Source organism: Ctenocephalides felis, unplaced genomic scaffold (genome assembly GCF_003426905.1).
Source record: "Ctenocephalides felis isolate EL2017-DRISC unplaced genomic scaffold, ASM342690v1 CF-g0.4_SCAFFOLD_02930, whole genome shotgun sequence".
NCBI classification, from domain to species: Eukaryota; Metazoa; Arthropoda; class Insecta; order Siphonaptera; family Pulicidae; genus Ctenocephalides; species Ctenocephalides felis.
This window is the reverse complement of record NW_020539084.1, coordinates 1-10,000: the sequence shown is the minus strand read 5'-3', so window position 1 is coordinate 10,000 and position 10,000 is coordinate 1. Positions and strand designations below refer to the sequence as shown.

General features: G+C 25.5%; 1 non-coding gene across 1 annotated transcript in view; it reads right to left on the bottom strand.

Annotated features, from left to right (window-relative positions):
- Nucleotides 1-102, bottom strand: part of LOC113381590 — a 155-nt gene extending 53 nt beyond the window's left edge. Inside the window, exon 1 of the ribosomal RNA XR_003367551.1 lies at nt 1-102. This exon is cut by the window's left edge and continues 53 nt beyond it. This is a non-coding gene — a ribosomal RNA (5.8S ribosomal RNA).
- Between the last annotated feature and the right edge of the window lie 9,898 nt (nt 103-10,000).

Genomic DNA, 10,000 nt, shown 5'->3' with positions numbered 1-10,000 from the left:
TTCGAAATGTCAATGTTCATGTATCCTGCAGTTCACATGTCGACGCGCAATTAGCTGCGTTCTTCATCGACCCACGAGCCAAGTGATCCACCGTTCAGGGTGATTTTATATATATTTATACATGTTTCAATCGTGATTCCCTCGAAATCGTTTAAGATAACTCGGGCGATTCTGAAACTAGTATGTTTATTATGGTTACAATTAGTACACCGTAAAGCTTTCGCTTTTCGGTCCGAGATACGAGACCTCGTTTCAAAATTGAAATATGAATATTTCATTGTGTGTGAGATTGAAAAATCTGCTTTCGCTGATCTTTCATTTTCTTAAAACAACGCAATGAAGCGAATGTTCAAATTCGCACAATTTGAATAAAATGTGCAGAGTATATAGAATACTAACGCAAGCGTTTACTACAATCGACTTTGAAACACTAGACTTTCATCTAGCGCCCAAAGAATTGATTGAGCTATGCGTTTAAAGTATAATATTCAAAAAGAACGCCGTTTTCACAACGAACTTCGTCATTCGCTCAGGCATCTGGCGATACCGAGCAGATATACATGGCAGTGCTCTCACACAATGCATAAGAGCGCTAACAAACCCACTCCTGTATAGATTTCATTATGATATGTCAGCAATAATAATTCGTGGTGACACGTTCACCATTTGTTTATCAGCAAATAAACCTCATAATTGAACATGATCCGGTAATATGATAATTTGTTTGAGTTGCGATGTTATGATAAATCTCGTTATAAAAGTCAGTCACACAAACAATTACTTTAATCATAATATTTTACTGTTTTGTCGCTTTGTTCTTGTAAAAGTAGAGGCAATAACCGTAAAAGATAATAAATAAATATCCCAGAAAATAAGACGTGTAGTTGAAAATGGAAAAAATATGTTGGAGTTTATGAAAGGAAGAAATAAAGTTATTTGCTTCAAGCGCAATTCTAAAAGCCAGAAGCGTTTAATTTAATATTAGTATATTGCATATCCTACTCATATTACTATTATTAATAAGTAACATGATTTTTGTTATTTGCTCTGCGACTATTTTAAATAAATTATTGATTCATTATTTATTCATATTTCATGTGTGTACATACATAAACTTTAATTATTTACAAAACGGTGTACAATACGACGTCAATCATGGTATTACCCAAATTATATATCCAAATTAGACATAAAAAAATTTTCATAAAGCTCATAATCAAATAAAATTTGATTTAAATTTTTATTTAAAATTAAAATTATATCAATTGTTTCGATGTTATATCTCTAAATATATTAAGCGCAATACATTTGAAAAATTAGAAAATTATTTACTATTATTTGTTAAGCAGTTGCAGTTAATCTAAATACAAGTGTTATTTTAGACAAAAGTGCAAGTTTGTTCCTTCACTGAAAAACATGGAATTTTAATTTTTTAAAGAACTCTTAGAATATTAACAAAATAAAAAAAAGATAGAAATGTATAGTATAGTGCATTATTTTTTTAATGCAGAAATTTAAAGTTAATTTTGTTGACAGGATGTAACCAGATATAAAAATAAAAATATAATAATAATATAATAATAGATATAAAAAATATACAAATTTACCAAATATTCATTTGGCCTGTGAATGTTTGAATGCAAGTATTTAATATACTAGAGATAATTTCACTTTTTTAATATGAATGTGCATTATCGATATAACAAAAATTATTGTTGAACATAGAATTAGCAGTAACGAGATATTAGGAAATCTCAACAAGTAGATACAAACTTTCGATATTGATCCCGGTGCATGAAAAGTTTTGAAATTCGTAATTCAAATGGTGAATCAAACTATTTTCACTATATATTTGCAATTCAAAGCTTCTCTTCTGAACAAATAAATCAACTTTTTCAAAATGATTTTGAAATTAGTTTTGTTATTTTCTTCACGTTAACATGAAATTCTCAAATGTAGTAGTATTTCATTTAAGTGTTGATTTTATATTTTATTATTTATAATAATTAATCATAAAAATATTTTAAAATAAAATCTTCAGCAATTTGATGTAGGATTCCGTTCAAGATATATTTCAAACATGTAGTTGCATGTTATTAACGCATCGAGTATCGTAAGTAATTGCGTGTAATGAAACATTCCTCGTAGCGTGACCTGCACTAATCCGTGTAATGTATATTATACTAGGCTAAATACTCGAACATATATAATTATTTCATTCATAATATTCAATATGAAGAATATATAAGCAATAAGTAATACATAAAACGAATATATGATTTTTAAAACAAAAGTTACTTGGAAACTTTTCAAATATTAGTTCATTATATTATTGTTTTAATCCATTTATGTAAATTGGATATTATTATTATTATAAGTAAAAATAAAATACATTTAACAGAAATAACTTCGAGAGGCCGTCTTTTGAAAAATTATACTCAAAGTGTGTTGGCAAGTTTCATCAAAAGTTGGCGCATTGGAGTAGGATAAAATGGTAAAATACGAGTGAAAAATAAAACCCTAAAAATAACATAATTATTGCAAATGCATTTTACTTGCAATCAGTTCCAATGTTTCTTACAAACTGAACGCGAGCGAAGTGCGTTAGCGGTTATTGTATTATTTTTAGGTTTTTATTTTTTTACCCGAAATTTTTCACAATTAAAAGTATCAAGTATTTTGCCGTTTTACAATCATCATTAAATGTGACAATTTATGATAAAACTTGCTAACACAGCTTAGCATTTTTTTAAAGAATAACGTCTCAAATCTGACCTTTTTTAAAAATTAAAAATTTTAAAAATTCATAGTACAACAAAAATTCTTAAAAACGTGAGGCAATTTTGTTATTTTTACTGTGGTCCTAGATTTATTACTTAAAGTTACGGTTTCAATGTTATGATGGACAAAATTTGTAAAAATCAGCCACAGTAAACGAACAATAGTCATAATTTTAACAGAATCTAGGTTACACTTAAAATGTATGTATATATGTATGAGTATATACTTAAAAGCTCATAATTCCCAAGAACATAAAATATTTTTTTTTCAAATGTTTAAGACGTTTCATGGTTGTTACAAGCACCCCATTTCGGTTTGATTAAAGTTCTGGGAAACCCTCTATAAAACATTTATGTTAAATACCACTCTATAAAACTTTAACAATTAGGTGAATAATTTTTATATTAATATGAAAAAGCTTTACGAAAGCAAAGCTTTTAATTAATTAACAAAGAAAACACCAAAGTGTAATTATACATAAAATGATTTGAAATGAGTGTATAGATACATAAACCAATAATGAATATTTCTGAATAATTTTGAAAAATGAAAAGATTTTATCTAAAATCGAATTTTTTCATCATAAGAAATGTATTATGTAATTTATTTTTTATCATTTTAATAATGACACTTTATCAACCGTATTATTTTTTTTATTTTAAATTTTTAGTTCAATATCATCAGTATTATTTTTTATTTTGAATATTTAATAATTTTATAAAGATGATGAATAATATTCTACAGCAGCAAAATCATTATGTACTTGCGGCATCTACGCTCCGTAGCGCATACTCCACATTTTCAGCTGGGAAATCACTCGGAAAACTAGGTCAGAATTCTACGTTTATCCAAGGTGTACACCAAACCATTCACAAAAGGTTGTAGGCACAAATATAGCCAAAACGTTTGGTTTGTTGCTCTGTTTAAATTTTGTAATTTTTAACCTTTGCTATTTGCTTTGAGGAAAATGTGAAAAGCTTGTCGGCTCTAAAGTTCGCATCAATTACGAAAGTCTTTTCATTGTTTTGCGAAGATTTTATGTAAATATTTTACTTTGATCTTTGAATAATATTCAAAATATTATACTTAATAAGTACATTCTTTCCTTTAATAACTTAACTCTAAATATTTCAAATAATTGTTTTTTAACGAGGCGCCCTTAATATTTTATTCAATTCTTGACCTTCTCTCTTAATAGGAATACATATTATATTGAAAAAAAAAACAATGAAATACCTAAACGTTTGGGAATTTTTAAAATAAACCCTTCTGCGATATTAAAATGAACATTTGCAACGTCCTTATAGCTTCGCGGTCAAAATTTTATAGGTATTTGCAATAACAAATCATTTTTTTTTAATTTTTAAAATAATTGGCCTAAGTAACATCTCAATAAGGCATTAATTTTAGATATAAAAATATCCAAATATGTAGAATTGTATAAGAGACTCACCCTAAAGTCTTAGTGGAAATTAATGGCGTTTTCATACTGAGAAATCCATTTAATTTTCCCTTTTTTTCAGTCATTGTTTCTTGTACAGGTGACGCGTGTTCAAGCCTAAAATGCAAAATATGAGAAACGATTGGTAATTTGGAATTAAGAATATTTTGTGATAAGAATTTGCATGCATTTTATTATTATCAGGCAATTTGACAGAGGTAAATAAGCTAACAACTGAATTATCTATTGCTCTGTTAATTAAAGAAAGATTCAACATATATTTATTATTAATAGATTGGATTGCAAATATTTTTCAAGCTAGCTAAATCGGTTAAACCATTTTTCCTTATCTATGGGTTAAACATTCTATGATAACAATATAATGACTTGAAATCTATATGCTCAAAAATGTATTTAATAGTTTAACATTCAGCAGATTTCTGAAAACATGCATTGGGGACAGTTTTGGTGGAAAGAGAGTTTTTACACATGGATTGTTTAGATGTTAAACTAATGATTGTCACACTTTTTCATAAACTGTACTTTTAAATTTATTCATTCATTGATATTTTAAGTTTGATGAATCAAAAAAATTCTTATGATGAAAATAATAAGTAGAGTATTTGATAACTCCAATAACGATGTTTGTTTTGCCATTTATTCTAGCATAAATTAATACTTTCAACAAAAATTAATATAATATTGGAAGTAATTTGCCAACTATAAAGAAAAAGCGTAGCATCTGTATACATACGAAACATACAACCACAAGATAGTCATTCATTATTCCTCTTTAGCAGGATACAAATATTTACAAGTAGAATATTGACTCTGAGTTAATAATTTACACTACGATATCTTTAGTTTTAAACAAATAAACCTGCATTTCATTTAGAAGAAGTTAATTAATAATTTTGTTCATTAAAGTTTATAGTTTGGCTTTCATACTTTTTTATGATTATGAGATAAAAATACTGATTTACATATTTTATATCATGGTTATAGGATGAAGATACCTTTTGTGGCACGCACTTGGTTACATTCTACAAACGTATTCAGAAAGCAAACTTATATAATATATACTGTTTAGTATTGACATTTATCAATCGAATTGTGCGCAAACATTTGTAACCTGTACCTCATATAGGTTTCACTGCACGTTTTTGAAAATGCCGACATGAAAGAATTTTCACAAGTTTGCTGTCCTGAATACATTTTGGGATATATCTGAAAAGTCAGAAGTCAGTTTTAGCCTAACGCATAAAACCAAAAGATACATAAAAACAATATATTATAATAAATAGGACATTTTTAGAATAATTCGTTAGAATAAAATACAATTATGTATTTGTAAATAATCATGTGTGTGTATAAATAGTTCATGCTCGATTGTTTATACAACAGCCCCTAATATAAATAATTTAATTATTCATTAATTGGTTTCTATATTTATTCAGTTTATTTAATTATTGCATTGTTTATATTGCAATTTTGTATTTGTTTGTCTTTCCTTTTTAAGTAAATTCAGATAATTCTATGCCATCTTTCGAATGCAACATTTGAACGCAATGTGATTGATTCGAAACCCTATAATTACTTTATCAATACTCAAAGATTTTCAACTCTCATTATTTTAATTTTAATTTTATATATATATATATATATATATATATATATATATATAATGATTTATACGTTAATCGTGACCCTGCATTTGTGGTTAGATAAACGGTGGAGACGCCTTGTAGTTTTACGTCAAAGTAAATAACCAATGAAAAAAATTACAGCATTTTTATTTGTTCTGTAAATTTTTTTGTTTTTGCCAATGTCACAAGATATTAGAAAGTATTCATTGAATGATATTCATAAAATTTGAAATTATTTTATTACTATTTAATACCAATAATATATTTATAATAAAATATTGCATTAGTAATATGTAATTTAACTGCAAACAAATAATTAATTAGATTTGAGCCATTGTTAGAAAATAACAAATAAATTAAATTATTGATAGAAAAGCAACATTTATTCGCCTGTCATAGGAAAAAACCAATTGTATGTGCTACAAGGGTAAGAATAAGACACTAATACATGCAAATGGGTTTTAATGAAAAACAATTGTTATCAAATTAACGCTTGGATAATCTAATGCGCTTACATAAATGTATACACCGTATCAGTATTCAGGAAACAAATATACAAAATACATCCATTTGAGAGACTAATTAATTCAACTTCATATGACAATAATAATTGAGTGAGACCTTAATCAATTGTAAGAGAAAATGTTTCCTAAACAGAATTAGTAGTCACATGGCATTAAACAAAAAATAACAATATAGCTATATAAAACAGAAGTACAGCAATAAGAGCTATAATATTTGTAGTTTGATAGAGATTAATTTTTAACGATTTTGTTTTGAAATTGATGATAGATAAGTACTCTTTGTAGAGATTCTGATGAATAATTTATTCGTAATGATAAAATCTATTTGAAAAGAAAGGAAATAAATCATATCTAAAACATTTCACCTTATATGTATAATACATCTTTTACTTTTTAAATATTTCCTAGAAGAAGCACATAAGCACATTCATTTTTTTAAAATAAAACATATTAATATTTGTATATTAAATTTTGATGAAAAATATACACGTTTTATGTTTTATTTAGATATTTTAGACACAAATTTAGAGATTTATGTATATTATAATGGAAAAAGATAAATATAATTTCATCAAATAATTTATATTAAATTTTTTATCAATAAAATAAAGTTACTTTTCAACAAAATTCTTAGTGCCAATTTTTTAAAAATCGTTTTAGAAAAGAGTTTCTCGACAATTTGTAAATTTTGTTGATCATAGTTAAGCATTCATTAAAATTACGGTCCATAAGCAAAACTTTTATAGCAGCTATTATTTAGACCATATTGCTTATGCAGCAAAAATAAATTTCGGAACAAATTCGGATAATATTTTTTGAAAATACTAACTATTAACATGCTTAGTTGAAGCAAACTTTAAAAAAAAAATAATTCAAACCACGATGTTTGGTGGACATTAGATAGATGAGCAAGAGCTACATCAACATTTGAATATATCACATTTAGTACATTTTGCACAATGTTTTCGATTTTATATTTTTAAGAAATCTCTACTTTGTGTACATTTGGTTGACATCTCATGACGTTTACCATATATATTTAAATGGAAATTTACCATGCACAATCATTCTGGTATATATGCATTTATGAATATAATTAGTGTAATTTTAAATCAAAGAAATATGTTATATATAAACATTGAAAAAATATTGTAACCTTATAGATCCTTCCTCGCTATCCTCGCGCTTCCTTTTCCTCTTGTAAAGAATATAAAATATAACACCGGCTAATAAGGCTAAAACTATCAGAACGACAAATGTCACCAACAGTGCCAAGCCCACACTATCCATCTGAAAATGAATATGAAAATGAAAATAAATTATTAAATCCATCAGAAATGATTAGTTTTATAGGTACAATTATGACAGAACGAATTATATGTGATAACACACACGCAAACTTAAATTGTGGATATCATTTAGATATTATTTTGATTGTGCTCTTTTATTATGTTGTAATTAAAACTAAAATTTAAGTACATGATAAAATTAATTATATATATATATATATATATATATATATATGTATGTACGCATATATACAAATTTAATTGAATATAATTAACAGAAATGAATATTTTTGATAGACCGAGAAAAAATCGAATGTTTTTAAAAAAATTGCTTTGAACAATAAACTCCTATGGAATAGTTGTAACTTTTTCAATAATTTACAATTTTTAAATTTTGGGAATCTTTCAAAAAGTATACTGTATTTCGCCAATTCCAAAGAGCAATGCTTTCTTATATTTGCACGTTAATAAGAGATTGCATTAAATATAAAAATTTAGCAGTATTGCATTTAGCAGAATTACACGAAATATATTTGATTATAACTAAACTAACAATTTTGAATTATTTTGTTATTGCTTACTAACATTCAAGTCAAAATTAATTTGGAAAGTGAAAGTCCCGGTAAAATAACGCTGCAATTGTGATGAATATAATCTTAAGAATTAATTTATACTAAATTTTTTTCTTGAATTCATATAAGAAGTAATTTCTTCTTATATATATATATATATATATATAACATATTTAATATCATCGCTTAATAAATATTTCATTGACATATTATTTGTGTTAGTGAGTACTTTATCCTCAAGATACCAATATTTACAATAATCCCAAAATACATCAAAGTTAAATATTCAATACAGATTTAAATTGAATTCAGTCAAACGGAAAAACAAATTGATTTTTGTGAATTATATATTTCTGATTATACTGCGCTATATATATATATATATATATATATATACTATATAATACATATATGTATTATATATGTATATAATACATAGTGTAGTGCATTACCATATCCTAATACCATAGATTATTGAAATTTTCCAATTTAACACTAAGATCTACTAATTGTAAGTACTAATTACTATTTTATTTTTTCTTTTCACTCCAATTCAATTGTTTTAGTTTTTAATTTATTTTAGTTTCCACTGAATGAAGGCTAGAATTATAGCCGAAACGTATGGATTTAAAATAAATTTTTGAAAGAAATTCATGTTTTTTATTGATGTTATGCCCGATTATTAGACTTTGTTAATATATATATATATATATATATATATATATATATGAGAGTGTGTTTTTATGTAAATTTTTGAGTTTAATGCTGGATTAATATCTAGGACTTGTATAATCAGCCTTTACATCAACAAAAAAAGTTCTATGGATTTTTATTTATATCTTTTGGTTTCGTAAAACATCCTAGTAGGATATAACTAGAAATATTTAAATACCATAGTATGAATTGACTTTAATTCTAGAATACGATCACAAATTTCTATAAAATTGATTACAATTTCTAGAAATTGATCTCAAAAAATATTTAGTTTTGTTTAATAATTTGTTTTGTAATGCTTGTAATGTAATTGCAAAACAGGAATCATAAAAATATACATACACATACACACATACATATATATACACAATATACACAAATAAATTAATTTGTATCTTTCATATTAAAACATTCGTAATGAATTGAAAACAAATTATTTCTTGTCATAACAAAACCGGGTGCTCTGAAGTGCATATATCCATTACAAATACATTATATATATATATATATTATATATATATATATATACATATATTTATATTCTGTATTAGTATTCCAATTTCTACAAATCTCAAGTTGAACTCGCCTTGGACACATGTTTCAAGAATAAGATTTTTTATAAAACATGGTTCGTATAGGAACTCGAATGGTTATGCCTGGTTTGCACTTGAGCATGGTATTTGAAGTTATTTAAAAGATGTTCTCTTTTTTATTTTCAAATAGTGATGAGCATTGACAGTTCATATGGTCTAAATATATTTGTTTGTATTACTTGGAACATTTTTTAATCAATATTTAAGTCGAAAGAAATATCAGTAACATCTGAAATATCAAATAATAATTTTTGAATGCAGTGAAAAAAAAGCAAATTTATTCATTTTGTTTTAATAATATATTGCTAGTGTATGTAAACTTGAAATATTCGACAAGGGGTAACTATGTGTAAAAGCTTAGAATTTCAAAAATAGGTTCAGCACTTTTGTGAGAAGAATAATAAAAATGTTTCAATTATATGCAAATCAATTTCATATTT